A 17,263-nucleotide genomic window follows, 5' to 3' on the forward strand; every position below is an offset into this window, starting at 1 on the left:
CTTCAGGAAAATGTCTGCGGCCAAGTCTCACTAGCTCACTCCCACAGGGCCTGGTGTGCCAGAGATCAACAGAGATAACGGAGACAAACACCTCACCACTGTCGCTCTTCTAAAAAGGCATCAAATATTAAAAAGCAAAGGATTTTAGGCCAATCTCAATATGTGTATGTTCAGAGTACACTTGTTTTTTCCGTGCTCAAATACCAGAGTTTCTTTGTAAAGGAGGCTCACATGAAAGACAGTGACATTTCTTTCTTTTTCTTTTTTCCCCCCTTTATTTTTGTTTGTTTGTTTGTTTCTTTACTTTTCTTTGTCTTTCTCTCTTTCTGTGGCTGGTACAAAAGTCCGACCCTTGTATTTAACCCTTTCCAGATGCCTGAGAGCCGCTGTATGAATCCTAAAGTAAAGTCAACATCTGTGTGGCTGAGGCAAGGGGGGTAGATTAGGGAAACCAAACAAGACAATTCAGAGAGATGTCATAACAGTTCTGTTGTACACTGTCCATGTGCGAGCATGCCTGGAGTGTAAATGTAGGTAATTATAACTTTGCAGAGAGTTCCTGCTCTTCTGTTTTTTTTTGCCTTTCAAGTTAATTAGATGGAAATTACAAAGTAAGGATGATTATAATAAAAGTGACATTTGATTGTTACTAAAAAAAGTAGTTCACTTACATAACTTAGGGCAGAAGTTTTTTGTATCACTTTGTTCATTAAAGGCTATACGTGATTACATGTGCTGTCTCTCATTAAATAATTGCTTGTGTGATAAAATAGTAATATTCAAGTAATTATGAAATTGTTCACGTTATTCTGTAATTTGATGGTAAACATGCTTTTTTTAAATTTAATTTTAAGTTTTCATATATCATATGAAGCTGAAACATTTAGTTGATAAATAAATTGGTAGATCAAATAATCTGCATCTATTGTGATAATCGATGAATCGTTTATTACATTCACCGTCATTTTTCAAGCAATAACGTTCCCTTGTTCCAGCTTCTCAGTTGTGAGGCTTTTCTTTTTGACTTATGTGGTAGAAAACTAATTATCTTAGGTTTTTCGATTGTTGTTTGGACAAAACGAGCAATTTGATGATGTAATCTCGGGCTTTTTAAAGATTTAAAAAGGCTTTACTACTTTTTGACATATACGGCAAATGATTAACTGAAAAAAAAAATTAATCTGCAGATTCATTGACAATGAAAATAATTGTTAGCTGCAGCTTCTAATATCATTATACTGACACGATTTATAAGGACATTGGAGTTGAAGAAGGCTACAGGCATTAAGTGTTAGGAAGAGAAAATGTGTGTTTTGTGATATTTTATCTATCTGCCATTGATGTAAAACTGGTAAGATCTTACAGTAAAATGAGGTTAATAGACTAACAGCCTGATTCTCAGGCAGGCAAATGATGGCAGACAGCACTGGCTTTCTTATCCAGTGTAATTCACCTGCCTCGTGGCTGGCAAATCATTTTCTGTGCTGAAGCCCTATGAGCAGAGATCCTTTAATCATCTACTAATAGGCTTTTATGAAAAAGCTGAAGATGAATTCAGCCTACCTGGCTCTCTGTTATCATTATCACTGCGATGAGTTATCAAAGTATTTGTGTGTGTCTGTAGTCTGTGCGTGCGTGTGTGTGTGTGTGTGTGCGTGCATGAGTGTGTGTGTGTCTGTGTGTGTATGTGTGTGTAAAGCATTCAGTAGTCTCGCCATTCCTGACCTGTCACACGACAGTGTGACGTCATGGGAGCGCCGTAACTATTTCTACTCGCGCGTGGTGGTCACGACACTAGTTGCAGTCTTCTCCTGATCAGAGGTGTCGCAACTGAGGAAAGGCTACCGACTTTGCTATTTCTACGGACTACAAGAAAAAGGTCAACAACGGCAGAACTGGCAACAGCATTTCAAGCTTGGATCAAGCAGATGGGGCTGCGTAAGCATTGCTGCCCCTTCATGCAGCACCTTGGCTTAAGTACAGATAGTCCACATGCATTACAGCACTCTCCCTAAATGCATGCACACAAACACGAGCACTGCAGTTCGATCATTGCGGTTGTTATCAACACCAACTGTGCAGGTGACTTTTGTTCAGGGATGAATTCAGCTGTAATGACAGATGTGCGATGCATTATGTGCCACTTTGACACGACTGGAGGGCATCTAGAACGACAACTCACTTAGGCTCATGAACTGCAGTATACCCATTTTGTTTTTTTCATGTTTCCCACGGGTCCTTGAAATCCTTAAAAGTTTGTGAATTTTTGAGCAGAAAGAATCAAGGCTTTGAATGTTTTAAAAAAAAAAAGAGAAATTGACATGGGTCATTGAAAGCTCTTGAATTTATATATTTTGTGCAAGAATAGAACAACAGTAATTAACAGTAACAGTAATTAACCTTAATCCGTGTCTCAAACTACGCCGTGTTTGGCCCTTACATTTAACTGAACAATTGAGTGAAGGTCCTTGAATTTGATGTTTAAGCAGGTGTGGGAACCGTGTATTTTACCCTCATTCAAGTTGACATTCACATGAATTACGGTAACGACAACAACATTTTAAGCTATGTGCAAGATTTTGTCATTGCATTAAAAAGTAGAAATGCATAACTGTGAGAGTTGACCACATCCGCGCTGATGAAGTGTCCACCAGACTCAATTCTGTTGAATGTGACCAGATGGATGTGTTTACTGTCAACAAAACCTCGTTAGATAGCTACCCACACATGCTGAAACACTGTTTGTGTTTTTTCGGCGTGTCTGTGTGTCTGGAAATGTCTATCAGAGCCAACTTCCCTATGTCCGGGTGCATGTGTATGAGGAGAAGTTTGTGCTGTGTTTGATACCATCCAGCCATTCTGACACAAGTTATAACTGACATTGTAGCAGAAAACTCTTCTTTGGAGTTTCGCATCAGTCTGATTCTGATATCATTCATGTTCAAGAATAGGCGTATATTAGCATTAAATACAAGTTGTACAATCTGTGTGTGTTTGGTTGCTGTAGTAAAACATACATAGCTGGGTGGCGTCTGTTATGGTGAGCTGCTCAGATTACTCAGGCTGCAAGAGCACAGGAGGGCCTTAGAGACAATGAGTGAGAGATGGGCGTGAGAACGTTAGTAAGGCTTGGTTCTCTGCAAGAACGGTCTTGTGTTTGGGAAAAATATCCTCACACTCAAAGCTCCAGTGTCTAGATCCATTTCTAACAAACAGGTTTTGCAAGAAAGGGCTCAGGGAGAAAGAGACTTTTTGTGTGCGTGAATATCTTTCTGTGTGTGTGTGTGTGTGTGTGTGTGTGTGTGTGTGTGTGTGTGTGTGTGTGTGCTGCCACAGCTGTGTTTCAGACGTCACTGTACTTTTTGTTTGATGTGTCTGAAAACCGCAAATTCTAAGCTGTGTGCCTGTAACTTTGATATCCAGGTAGTTTCATGGGCTTCATCCCCTTCAGGCTCTCTAAGGAAAAACCTTCAGCATTATCACAATACTGCATATAATCGAAGCATTTTATTATCATATAAATGAAAGTATGTCGGAAAAACATCAACTTGTATTTTTAACCTGAACCACTGTGATCTTTTGTTTCTGCTTTTTCTCCAGGTGTTACAGCAGTTATGTCAAAGAGCTAAAGACAACTAACAGTGAGTACACCATTTGCTAAACAGTGTTTACGTCTCTTCTGTCCCCCTTTGTGCCCCTTTGTCACACACTTCTGCTTTTACAGTTTTTTTTATGCCAAGCCAGAACAAACTTGCAGACTCTTCCAGTTTCAGGCCTAATTTGATTTTCATTCATTCAGAGGATGCTTTTTTTCTCCACCAATTAAATTTAACAAGAGCCCCTTGAAAAGCAGTTGTTATGATTACATTACAAATTCGGGGTTCATTCAGTGAATCAAGCAATTAATTAGATTTCTCCCATTCTAATCAGAATATTTGTCTGAGACGTACGCGCCTAATAAACATCCTTTGACTTTGCTATCTGTTCAGAGCCAGCGCTGAATGTAAATGGCTATTAACTGTGCCCTACAGTGCTTCTAGGTTAGGATGGTGTTTAGTTGTAAATGTGTATTGCGATGCACAGCTTTACTTTAATATCCTCCTCTCTCCTTCCTTTCTTTTCTTTCTTTCTCATTCTCAATGTTTTCTCACTGTGTCTGTGTGAGAGCTAGCAGTACTCAGGGGCGCGGCTGCGTCCTAAGGCTTCATTTCACACACACCAAGGTGGCAGTTTGTTGTTCAGCACACAGACAATGACTTGCACTTTTCTCTGTTGCCTGACTTGATGGCCTTGTGCCTGCAAGTGTGTCACCAGATCGAATGGGATCTTTTATGAAAACATTTTTACTGAATGCGGAGCTCAGGGAAACACTTGTTTTGCCCGTGACTGGCTCTTTAGCCTAGTATGTGTTAGCAGGCCTGATTCTGTTTAACCGTTACTGCTTCATCTCGGGCTGTGAATGATATATTATATCCCCTGCAGGTTGGGTGTGTGCTGCTTGTATCATTTGTGATAAGTATTGATGAGTCCTCTCTCTTGGGGAATCAATTTCTCGTGTGTGTGTGTGTGTGTGTGTGTGTGTGTGTGTGTGTGTGTGTGTGTGTGTGCAGGGGGGGGGGGCGGACTTGTAGCTCAAACCCCACCGCTGGCTGTTCCTAATGGTGTCTCTTGGCTGCCTGACTTTTCCTGCAGCCCCATAGAGAACAAGCACAGAAGAGCACAGGGAAAGATGGAGCTCATCCAAACAGCTATGGTGTAATTAGCTGACATTTGTTGCTTGGAAGACAAGAGAAGGGAAAAGGAAAGAACTGCTCAACTCAAACACCCAAAGGAATATGCAAATGTTGAGAAAAAAAATGAAAGAAAGACAGAGAAATTTGTCTAATGGTATGGATATAATTATATTACATTCACACGTGTGTGTGTGTGTGTGTGTGTGTGTGTGTGTGTGTGTGTGTATTATTATGAACCCATTGAACTTTATGTGAGTATATTTGTCAGTGTTTTGCCACTAGAAGGCACGAACCATTGGTCAGAAAGGACTAATAAATATATTAGTGTAAGAATGTCTAACCAGGGCGCTTTCTCTGCTACGACATGATACCTTAGTCTGCTGTTTAGTGTTCCTGTTTTGCGGAGCATGCCTTAAGGTATTCAACTACATCAGCTAGACATTACACAACTGAGCTACACAGTACCCACATGAAGCAGCCATCCACAACCGTGCAGATTCTCTGGTTCCAGGGAGGTTGTGTGTGTTCACACATGTTGTTTGTGTGCATGCATTTAGGGAGAGTGCTGTAATGCATGTGGACTATCTGTACTTAAGCCAAGGTGCTGCATGAAGGGGCAGCAATGCTTACGCAGCCCCATCTGCTTGATCCAAGCTTGAAATGCAATGCCTTTTAATGACAAAATACTGAGTGTGTGTGGTGTGTGTGTGTGTGTGTGTGTGTGTGTGTGTGTGTGTGTGTGTGTGTGTGTGTGTGTGTGTGTCTGTGTGTGTGTGTGTGTGTGTGTGTGTGTGTGTGTGTGTGTGTGTGAGAGTGAGTGAGGAAGGGTGTTTGTGTGTGTGTGTGTGTGTGTGTGTGTGTGTGAGTGTGAAATAGAGAGGAATAAAGGGAGAGGGAGAAGGAGAGAGAAAAACATCTCGAAGGTCAGGAGCAGCGGGCGGCCGTAGGGGAGAGACACGTGAGACAGAGATAGTCTTGCGTCAGCCCCACAGCAGTCTGCTCTTAATGTGTGTGTGTGTGTGTACGTGTGTAAGTGTGTACGTGTGTGTCCTGTGGGGCCAGCATTTCCATCCGCGTCCCACCGTGTGTTACAACGGAGCAGCATGCCGGTGTTTCTATTCTGAGTGTCTTGATCTGCAAGTATAGACAGACAAAAAGACAGATATATACAGTAGATACGATAGATAGATAGATAGATAGATAGATAGATAGATAGATAGATAATTACTTTGAGGCAGTCATTGAGCTACAGATAATTTTTTACATGCTCTTGTGACAGTGGAAGGGGAAATTACGCCTTCTAGCCTGAGGGGAAAGAATTTGTGTGTCTCACTGCCTGTCACAAGACCTGAATAGGGTTTCATCAATCCTAGCAACTACTATCATTTTTCAGCTTATTCATGAGCCCTCTTTGTTTCTCACAGTGTCTTTTTTCCCAGTGCCCTTTAAACTAGTGCTCTGTTAGATTGGGGAAGTGTTAGAGATAACGCCTAAACATTTAGTACTTTGCACTTGCCTCGGAGCTAAGATTGTTAAAAAGCTGCTGTGAGATTGTCCTCGGGACAGGGAGCAGTGTAGATTCAACAGAAACACTCGCAGCATTAATTTGGGCTTACCCATTCATGTCTCTCTGTCTCTTTCACTCCCGCTTTCTCACTCTCTCTCTCTCCACACACACACACACACACACACACACACACACACACACACACACACACACACACACACACACACACACACACACACACACACACACACACACACTGAAGAAAACACTGACCGTTCCCCTTCTGCCTCCCTTGGTCCGCGTGGTCTTAGTATTAGTCTGGTCTTAGTCCTCTAGCCAGTTCTTCACCCCCATTGCCAACAGCCTCTGCTCTCCTTGTCCCCATGAAGGGCTGCTGCATGGGGCGAGGCTGCTCTTTTTTACAGACCCTTGTGCCATGAATCACTGCTTGCACCCAGGGAGCCTCAGTCCACTTGGGGGCTGCCTGCCCGGACGATAATGTGCGTGGTCATGAGGGGGCCATTTTGAATGGAGAGCCAGACAAAACAGAAGCTAAAGAACCCAAGCTGTGAGCTTTCCCAGAGAGGGCAACAATGAGAGTGGGACTGTGTGTGTGTGTGTGTTAATGTGTTTGTTGTAGTAGAGGGGAGATGTTGGACACACAATGCTGAGTTTTGGGTGTCATAATGTTACATAATTGCATGCCAGTAATGTATGAAACATTAGCCATAGACCTTCAAGCCCCATACATCACAAACCTTTTAGCCCCACACAAACGGGATTGCAATTTGAGCTCCTTGGACTCAGCCCTAATGCCTAATATGCTGTTAGGTTTGAAAACAGGAGATGATCATGCCTTTGCTATCTTGCTCTTACCTACCAACCGACCAATCACATCATGTTAACTTTTTATTTATTTTTTTATTGCTGCTTGGCTGTTCATCAAATTGTTGATGTCTTGATTGGGTGTTATTTTAGAGCATTTGCACTAGTGCTGCAACTAACCATTATTTTTATTGTTGATTAATCTGTCCATTATTTTCTCAAATAAATGATAAGTTGTTATATAAATAAAATGGTGAAAAATGACAATCAGCGCTTTCCAAAGCCCAAGACGACAACCTCAGATGTCTTGTTTTGTCTACAACTCAAAGATATGTAGTGTACTGTCACAGAGGACTAGAGAAACTAGAACATATTCACATTTAAGAAGTTGGAATCAAATAATTTTTACTTCTTTTCATAAAATGTATATTTATGTATAATTAAGTCAATTATTAAAATAGTTGGCGATTCATTTAATAGTTGACAACTAATCGATTAATCTTTGCAGCTCTAATTTTCACGTACTTCAGCAAAACTGACATTTTTGCCATTTTAAGAAGCATATGGCTAAATGAAGTTCTCGATTGGTGCCAATATAAGTTTGCAAGAATGAATCCGTCACATGGTTTACTGGGTTTGAAGGTTAAAACCGGCTTGTATGCAAAACAACTTTATGTTTATTGTCCTTGATGGTTTTGCTATAATGTTAACTGAATATATACATTTTGCTTACATTAAAAAAAAAAAAAAAAAAAGCCAAATTTGTTAATATGACTATTAGACCACACACACTCACATTCTGTCTCTCTTACACACTCGCACGCATGCACGCACGCACACACACACACACACACACACACACACACACACACACACACACACACACACACACACACACACACACACACACACACACACCACTCACATCCGATGCCAGCTGTTGCCCTATGAGAGCCTTCAGGGGTTATTGGGTCTATCTGCTGCGTTTATGGCCAAACCACATCTCTTCAACTGTCCTTATTCCTTGGTCTCTGTTCCTACCATGGCCCCCTTGTCTCTTGACATCGTCCACAGCTTCCTGCCCCCCTAACCCGCTACCCAGATCTTTTTTCCTCCTTCCCTACTTCAAACACCCACACACCAAACACATAGTTCACTATGGACCTGGTTTTCTGACTACAATGTGTGCCTGTGGCTGGGAATCGTTTGTCCCTACTGGGCCTGTCAGCCAGGCCAGGTTGTAACCTGGCTACAGCTGTAGTCCAGAGGAGCCATTAGCAGCGCCAGGAGGCCCCCAGCTCCCAATGAGGGCTCATTACTGTATTTGTGCAGTCACACTTCTCCTATGAAACACAACAGTGTGCCTGGTGAAACTAGCCAGGACATTGAGCCTCGGGGAAACCATCACACCTCCATTTGGAGTTCTGAGAGAGAGAGAGAGAGAGAGAGAGAGAGAGAGAGAGAGAGAGAGAGAGAGAGAGAGAGAGAGAGAGAGAGAGAGAGAGAGAGAGAGAGAGAGAGGTTTCATCGAAAGAGAAGAGCGAATACCAAGAATAATATTAATCATTAAACACAGTGTGAGTATCTGCGTTTATTTGATTTGATTTGCTCTTTGTTCAGTATGTGTGCGTGTGCATGTGTTTGTGTGTGTTTGTGTGCTCTCTGAGGCCCAGTTCAGCTGTCTGGTCTGGTGTGCAGATGGCCGAATTGGGGCCTACTGAATGAGATACCCTTTTTCTTATTTTCCTCTGTCTCTTTATCTGTCCTTGTTTTCTTTTCTTTTCCTCCTTTTTCCTCTCCAGCTTTTTCTGCTGGGTTTCATTTACCAGTTACATCCCTGGCTGCCTTCTCCCTTTCATCACTGAATCTGCTGAGGGCCATCTTGGGCTGAGGAGAGTTTGCCACCGCTCTATTTTCTCTCTCCCTCCTTCTTTATGTGCCTCTCAGGGCTCAGTGCGGCAGCTATACGCGGTGGCTTTGGAATGAAATGTCTCTTAACCGAGCTATGTGCCCCGGAGCTACGGTAATTGCAGGTGAAATTCAGCTTCCTCTTTAAAATGCCATCTCTCATTTCCAGTTACCGGCCCCCTCCGTATCTCTCTCTCTCTTTCCCTGCCTCCCTCCCCTCCTGCCTCTCTCCCTCTGGCTGTCTTTCAGAGGCGTGTGAATCCCTCAGCCCCTGTCGCGTCTCTCTGCCCCAACAGACACTCCCACAATGCACAGCGGCGATGGTTGCACAGTGATATCAGCCATGCAGAGGAGAGGGAGGGCCGCTGCTTAGACACATGCACACTCAATATGTGTGTGTGTGTGTGTGTGTGTGTGTGTGTGTGTGTGTGTGAGTGAGTGAGTGAGTGTGTGTGTGTGTGTATGAGAGTGCAAAGATAGTATTTATGACAGAAACTGAAAGTGTGTTTGTTTGTGAGTGCGAGACAATGAGCATATACGTGCATATACAAGAGGAAAGGAATGTGTTGTGTGTTTGAGTGTGTGTTTGTGTGTGTGTGTGTGTGTACAGCGTCAGCAAGGCGTGAGCTGTGTAGAGGTGACATCAAGGTGAACACGGCGTGCGGAATGCTCTGCCGACTCGGGAGGCAGCAAATGGCTCTGTGGCAGATGGAGTCTTTGTCAGGGAAGAAAAATGGCAGCTCAAGAGCGTCAGAGAGAGAGCCCCCCCACCCCACACACACACACACACACACACACACACACACACACACCAATTTCTAATTTCTGTCCGTCTCTCCTTTTTTTTGCTTTGCACATTTGGTCACACACATTAATAAATGAAATACATGCATGTACACAACGACAAATGCACATACACACGTTGACACACATACATCCACCACCCCTCCCCACCCCCCGCCCCCTCCTCTCTCTCCTCCTTAGTGAGCTAGGCTGGCGGGCGGTGACCTTCCCCTGCTCAGAGGGTTCCCTGGCTGTTTGATCAATTATCCCTCTCCCATTGTTTACCAGGAAGCTGGAGTAGAGAGGAGAGGAGAGAAGGCTCAAAATGGCCACTGTCAGGTGGAGGGATCCATTTCCCTGCCAGCGTGGGGGTGGGGGTTAGGGAGAGAGGGGGAGAGACAGAGAGACCAGAGCTGTGAAGCATGCTTAGAGGGAAGGGAGGAGCGTCTCTCCTCGGCAGCTGGGATGATATGATATTATACTGAAGGTACAGCTCTGAAACATTTGTTATTCTGATCGTCCTCTGTTCAAAGGTGGTTTTAGACCCCGAAACTTTGGACAATCAAACTTAAGTTGTCTATATTTAAAATCCTAAAATATCATGTGTTTTCTTGCTCTCAGTGCACAAATCAAATCAATTAATTTATGAAATGTATTGTCATATCCGCGTAATGCTGCATACACACACATGCATGTTATGCATAATGCCACAGTACTGCAGATACACGTCCTATTTTTAGAGTTGAGAAGTGAGGGGGGGTACATACTCTAAAGGTCAGGTGGCAGAGAGAAAAAAACGAGTGGGAACAAATGATGCACTAAGCGAATGACACTCTGAGGTCCTGCTTTAATATGTATGTATCGCAGGTTGATGGCTGATTTCATTAGCGCCTCTCATTGTTATGCATAGATTGTCCTCCTGCAGCAAAATGAATATTGTATTCACATACGCGTGCACACACACTTACGCACGCACACACACACACACCCACACACATATACACACACATATACACACACATACACACACACACACACACACACAGAGACATTCACCCGCATACACACATACAACAAACAGTGTTTTCCAGTGAATACTGTATGTTTGGATCTTGCAGAGGGCTCGAAGAAAAGGTTGACGTTTCCACAGGCTGTTATCTGTGTCGGCTATAATTAAAACAATTTACAGCGTTGTCATTTTAACAACGTTTTTTTGGCGCTGCTGTGAACAATTCCTGTCAGGTAGTTGGTGTGATTATTTAGGAGTCCGTTTGATATTAGAGTAAATTATTTTCAAAGCGGCAAAGAAAGGCTATCTTTGTTTAAATGACCTGAGCGGACTAAGTCATGTCGTGTCTGAGGTTTCAGATTATGTCACTTCAATTTACCTAACTGTGTGTGCGTGTGTGTGTGTGTGTGTGTGTGTGTGTGTGTGTGTGTGTTAGAAAGAGAGAAAAAAAAGAGAGGGGAAGGGAGAGAGGGAGGAAGAGAGACAGAGATAGAGAGAGGGGAAGGGAGAGAGGGAGGAAGAGAGAGAGAGAGAGAGAGAGAGAGAGAGAGAGAGAGAGAGAGAGAGAGAGACAGAAGAACATGTTGAGTGCATACCTATCAGTCAATATGTTTATGTGACTATATGCTCATCCTTGCTCTCACAGAATACATATGGTGAGTGCATGAAAATGCCTGACCGCCTTTATCTAATCCTCCTAGATGACTGTGTTTCAGCAGGAATTCCAGTCCTTAGTGGGACAGGAGCAAAGGTTCTGTGCAAGATATTAATAGCTATTGTGGGCGGAAAAAAAAGCTTCTGCATTTTTCCATATGTTTTGTAAGGAAACAGTCCAGATGGATTATCTCTTGGTCTGGAGCTTTCTCTTGCCTCAACCAGCTCAAGTCCAAGTGGTGTTGTACTTGCCAGAGACACACACACACACACGCGCGCACGCACACACACACACACACACACACACACACACACACACACACACACACACACACACACACACACACACACACACACACACCAATGCGCTCACACTCCTCCCGTCTGAAGTACACCAGGCTATTACTGATTAACATGTCTAAACTCAGACAGTTCAGAAAGCCACTCTAATTCCTTCTTCATCTTGCTCTCATATAAATCATTGATGACGAGTCAGTCTTTCTTCCCAACATACCTCACGTTCCTCACAGTCACAGAGATATGTTTGTCGCCTTTCTATTTGTTGCCTGAGAAACCATGTTGGCTTGTCGTCTCACATTTCACACTTGGATTCATCCCCTTAACCCCTAATGCTCAGCCTGGATGGGCTGCCTGACCTCTTGAGTCATGGATGTTAGACTCATCGACATCAAGGGCCAGAGTTGGGCTTTGTTTTGCCTAGTGATTGTATGCCTGGATGGGAGCAAACTTTCTTGGATCAAAGATAATAATAATAAATATGTTCAAAGCTATTGGTTTGTTGCTTTTTTGATTTGTTCTTTGGATTTGGACTTCTCGGACGACATAGTTTCATAGTCATTGTGAGCCTCATGGTCTTTTTCTATTTTAAGATGTTATCAAGTATTAAGACCCATACATACATTCACACTTGGCATGTGCCTTTAATGTGGAAAGACAAAGCAGAACACCCACACTCGCTGCTTTCCTGAGTTTGCACACGCACACATATTCACACATAGAAACATTATGTGGTGTGACAGGACGTCACATATTCGGAGTTCCACAGCAGGCTGGCATTCCAGGACAGCAAAGAAGAGATAATGTCAGTGCGCTGCTGGTTAACTCACTGTTTTATCCGGTTTCTGGTCAACAAAGCGTGAAGGGTGTCTGTTTATGACACACACACACACACACACACACACACACACACACACACACACACACACACACACACACACACACACACACACACGCACACAGCCTGTTACCCTAAAGGCTAAGCATAGCCAAAAGATACGCTAGTAGTAGTCTTTTTTTGACACATGGTTTCTGGAAGTGTGTCAGTGGGCTGACAGGATGTAGGGTGATGTTGTGTTGGTGTTTGAATTATGCTTTTAGAGGTCACAGTCCCATGTAATAGCTGCTTTTCTTTGGTGCAACCCAACTACTCAAAGGGAAGACTTTGTGAGCGTGCTGAATCTTTGAAACCCGGTGGTGCTGTATTTAAATTTAGAAATCATGAAATTCACCTAGTCAGCAGCGGAAAAAACGAGCTTCCTCTCCAAACCGCCCACACTGCTTTCAGCCTTGTTGTGACTTGTTTGTCTGTCGTCGGAGGATTTCAGCTTCTTCCAGAACAGTTGCACTTAAAAACCCACAGCTCCAAAGGATGGGAGCTAGTTACACAGTAACACAACAGAGCTCAAAAATACAAGTGGAGCCTGTGAGAAGGAAAACGGGGAAAATACTCCCTCTCCCACCACAATGTAGCCTCTCTCTCTGTATGCATGTCAGGTGCATGCGGGCTATTGTTACTTTCATCACTGGTGTGTGTTGTCATGTGCAGCTGTTTGCTTTCCAGTTAGTGTACTGTGTAGTGAGTTAGTGGAGTTACGGCAGTGTGGAGCTTCTCTTTACTCAGAGCTTCTCTCTGATTTATTCCTAACATCTGTTTTTGGCAGGTGTGTGGAACCACAAGGTCCTCTCTCTGAGCCTGTGATGTAGCTATGATTGCTGGCAGTGTGTGTCTGTGTGTGTGTCTGTGTGTGTGTGTGTGTGTGTGTGTGTGTGTGTGTGTGTGTGTGTGTGTGTGCGTGTGCATTTGTGCAAAACAACAGAGAGGGCCTTCCTCCACCCCCTCCTTGGGATGAGTCATATTTGAGCCCTGTGTAATCCAAGCCTGTGTTTCATGTGTGTGAACAGACAGACCCTGAGCAGTGGTCTTGGTCCTGACTCCCTCTGGGGCAGTGAGTGGGTGAGACACAGCTATCAACAACAGGCCCAGGCAGCTTCGGTTTCAGCCTCACCACACAAGGAATCAGCTTGTCGTGACATAGGCGCAGATACACACACAAAACACAAGCATACATTCACGTAGAGCCAAAGCTATTCTGTTTTTTTCCCCCCTCCTTAGCTCCATCTTAAATAATATCAGGTAACAAAATGGGACTCTGTGATTGGTTCAACTATAAGGGTTAGGATTCAGTGGATGGGCCAGTGTATATAGTTTCGCATTAAAAGATGGTGTGACACGAGGGTGACGCTCAGTCTGACACTCTGTGTGTCGATGTGTGTGTGTGTGTGTGTCTGCGTATGTGTGTGTATTTACGGTCACGTGTGTACATCCACCTGTGGGAGTGTGATTGCAGTGCAGTAATCTCAAGCCTGGGCTTCACACAGTCAACAATAGGGGCTCAAATATTTTGACTTTTTATATAAAATCACACAGGAAGTGTGGTGACACAGGAAATAGGGCCATGTCACATGGAAAAAAAGGAGCTCTATTTTGTGGATATTCTGCACAGCATTTCGAAGCACCGCATCACTGGTGTGACAAAACTCTTTTAAAGGCACAGCTGGACTTGTAATAAGGTCTTCTTGTTTGCCCCCAGGGGTGAGAAAAAGTGACCTGGATAGAAGGCAGGAAGGTGATACCGGCAAAATGGTAGAGTAAAGCGATTTCCCACTATGACGCTCATTTATCATCTTTTTATTCTGCACGTAAGGGCAAAAGAATAAAAACATTTTCTCATCCATGTAAAATATTTTTGTGAAAAAAAAATCCAAGCTGTTGTAATATTCTGTATGTGTTGCCAGATATACCCTGCCCTGATTTTGTCATTTTGACAATGATGAAAAGGTAGGCAGGGGCACAGAAACCAGAACACAAGGATTGGACAATGACATTTTCACTTTGCGGACATCATTCGCTGAATCTTTTGGGAGCAGTTTTTTTTTTTCCAGAGCTACTTTGAATCAGATGTCACAATAACAGAGCAGCAAGAAAGAGAGAAAGAGGAACAAACTGGGTGAAAGTAACATTATGCATGCCTCGAGGCGAACTGTGGTGACCACCATGTTGTACAGCCCTGGCTTTATCTCAGCTCACTGAAATGTGAATTTCCTTGAACTGATGTCATTTTTAAGCCTACTCAGGGACTCTTTACAGACACAGTTGTCATGCATTGGTGTCATACAGTTAAGTTTTGTAGCACTTCAAATTTTACAGTTAGTTTTAATGTCGCACAAAAAGACACAATTCAACACATCCATACCTACTTTTCTGGCACTATTGAAGTACAAAAAGCTAGTGGAAAAAAACAGGTGCATGGATCAGTGGAGCTCATAGTTAAACTGATTAATAATGGCCTGTTTAGCGTTCCTAGTGCATGCTGAATTGGCATGTTGCTTTAATTTATTACCTAGACGTTTGGAAACAAGTAAACGTGGATTTTCACTAGTTACAAGTTATGCAACAATTGCAACAGATTTGTTTGTTTTTTCACTGTCATAAAAACAGAAAACACTCATCTTTTAGCAACATATTTTTTTATTAACGCAGTTACAGGCTTATGGGGGAAAATATGTTGCTTTTGGGGTGTCCTGATGCCCTTATGGGGCAAAATACATACCAAGTATCCACAACATATCTGGTTTAACTCTGACAGGGGACCTTTGTTGCATGTCACCCCCTCTAAAAAAAGTTACATGTTGTTAGTTTTGTAGTCTTGTAAATCCAGACAAGGCAGCTTTTATCCTGTGATTATAGACCACTTTCATTATTGGGGGCAGCAAACGTCATTACAAGGCTTTGTGTCGCTGTCAGTAAGCATCTCAGTGCATAGCAAGGACATTCGAGTGGAGAAATCTTTTGGATACAAACCAAACGCAAAGGCATACAAGCAGCTAGTTATTATATGGTATGCAGGCCTGGATCTTTTATAAAGGGTTTTATACATTTTATAAACTGATGAAGTGACTCCTTGCTGCTGGGTCTTATTTGAATGGCTTTAGATCACTGTTACCTTCACTCAATGCACGTCTCTCACCTGACATGTGTAATGCACAATTTTCTTGGAGTCTTTTTAGTCAATACTCCTGTCTCTAACAAGTGTCAGTACTCCCATGTTTTTTTCCAAATCACTGCTCCATGCTTTAAATTGAATGTATTTAAATATGAATGTAATGTGTCTTCATGGATCTTCTACAGAAAAAAGTGTAAGATAAGATATTCAAATGTTCTTGTAGCCATATACTGAATGTTTCCATCCCTAATATATCAACCCTAAACCATCTCTGTGTTCTCTGATCCACAATTTCTTTAAGACCTCCACAATGCAATATTCAATAATTGAAATGCATTTCAATATCCAAATCAATTAATAAAGATATCTTCTCATATAAAATAGTATTGAAAGACATCAGAAAATATGCTGTAATTGTAGCAAATGTATCATCTTAACACATCATGGAAGTAACCTACACAGAAACATAAAAGTGGCACATTCTTCCATAAATACTAGTACTGGGTGTTATCTCACTGTTAGTTAAAATCCAAGCTTTCAGCTTTATCTTTAGGTCAGTAGGTCATGACTTCACTAACTCACACAAACAACAGTTAATCACAAAGGGGCAATGGTCAGGCCCGAAAGGCCATTTTGTTCAATTTAGAAATGTACAGCTCAATATTGACTTAATGAAAACCTTACAGTCACTTACCCAACAAATCAACATGTAGATGCTTGCCAGGACTGCTGTGGCGTCTGAAGAGGGGAAGAACAAGTTAATGAATGCAGTTGTTTTGTCGAAAAAGAGACAAGGAGTGTCGTCGTACGAGTTCCAAGTCGGGGAGTACCACAGACGTCATGTACTGGCAATTTTCAAATAAAGTGATGGAATCGTTGAAGATTTGCCCTTGACACTGTCTTCCTCCCCTACTTTCTGTCTGGAGTGGTAGAGTGGGAGTGAATGCCTGGCTTTATTTGTCTGGAATTATCTGCTCAGTTCATCAGTAAAGGTTGGACAGATTTACTAACTGTCACAGTTAGTTTACAGAGACTAAGCTGTGATATTTCATTATAAAACCTAAGCAAATACATTTTCTCTCTGTGCTTTGGCTGCATGCTGTGATTCTTGTGTAATATGGATGTAAATGAGTGTCTGATATTGCGGCTTAGTTTGTGTCTATTGTTGTTATATGTTTGTACATGTATGTGTTAACGTGTGTGTGTGTGTGTGCGTGTGTGTGTGTGCGTGCGTGCGTGTGCATGCGCATGGACATGCATGTGTGTGTGTGGTTTGTAATTTTTGTAATATAGTACACAAATGTCCCAAGGGGTTGTTCCCCTTTTCTCATTACAAATGCTAATGTCACATTAATGAAATCGGCTTAGTTTGAGGTTTATTAGCGTAGCCTACACTGAGAGATTTGGCCTCGACACTTCCCACATATTTCAAGTTGAATCACATTTTTTTCCTGTGGGCATACCATTCTGGGTTACTCTAAAATGTGCTGGCCCTGAGTGAAACTTTGGGGAAAGTTTAGAGCACGGTTGCCAAGCTTTG

At 42.6% G+C, this 17,263-nt stretch overlaps 1 protein-coding gene across 11 annotated transcripts in view; it reads left to right on the forward strand.

Annotated features, from left to right (window-relative positions):
• The window catches only part of baz2ba (bromodomain adjacent to zinc finger domain, 2Ba), a 69,594-nt gene that overhangs the window by 9,812 nt on the left and 42,519 nt on the right, over positions 1-17,263 (forward strand). For 10 of the 11 annotated variants that reach the window (XM_028592811.1, XM_028593210.1, XM_028592976.1 and 7 more), the window contains exon 2: positions 3,601-3,641. The gene's annotated coding sequence lies outside the window, so the exon portion shown is untranslated. Of the gene's footprint in view, positions 1-3,600; positions 3,642-16,693; positions 16,716-17,263 lie in introns of those variants that run through there. The other variant, XM_028592897.1, reaches the window with a different exon arrangement.

Source organism: Perca flavescens, chromosome 1 (genome assembly GCF_004354835.1).
Source record: "Perca flavescens isolate YP-PL-M2 chromosome 1, PFLA_1.0, whole genome shotgun sequence".
Classification (NCBI taxonomy): Eukaryota; Metazoa; Chordata; class Actinopteri; order Perciformes; family Percidae; genus Perca; species Perca flavescens.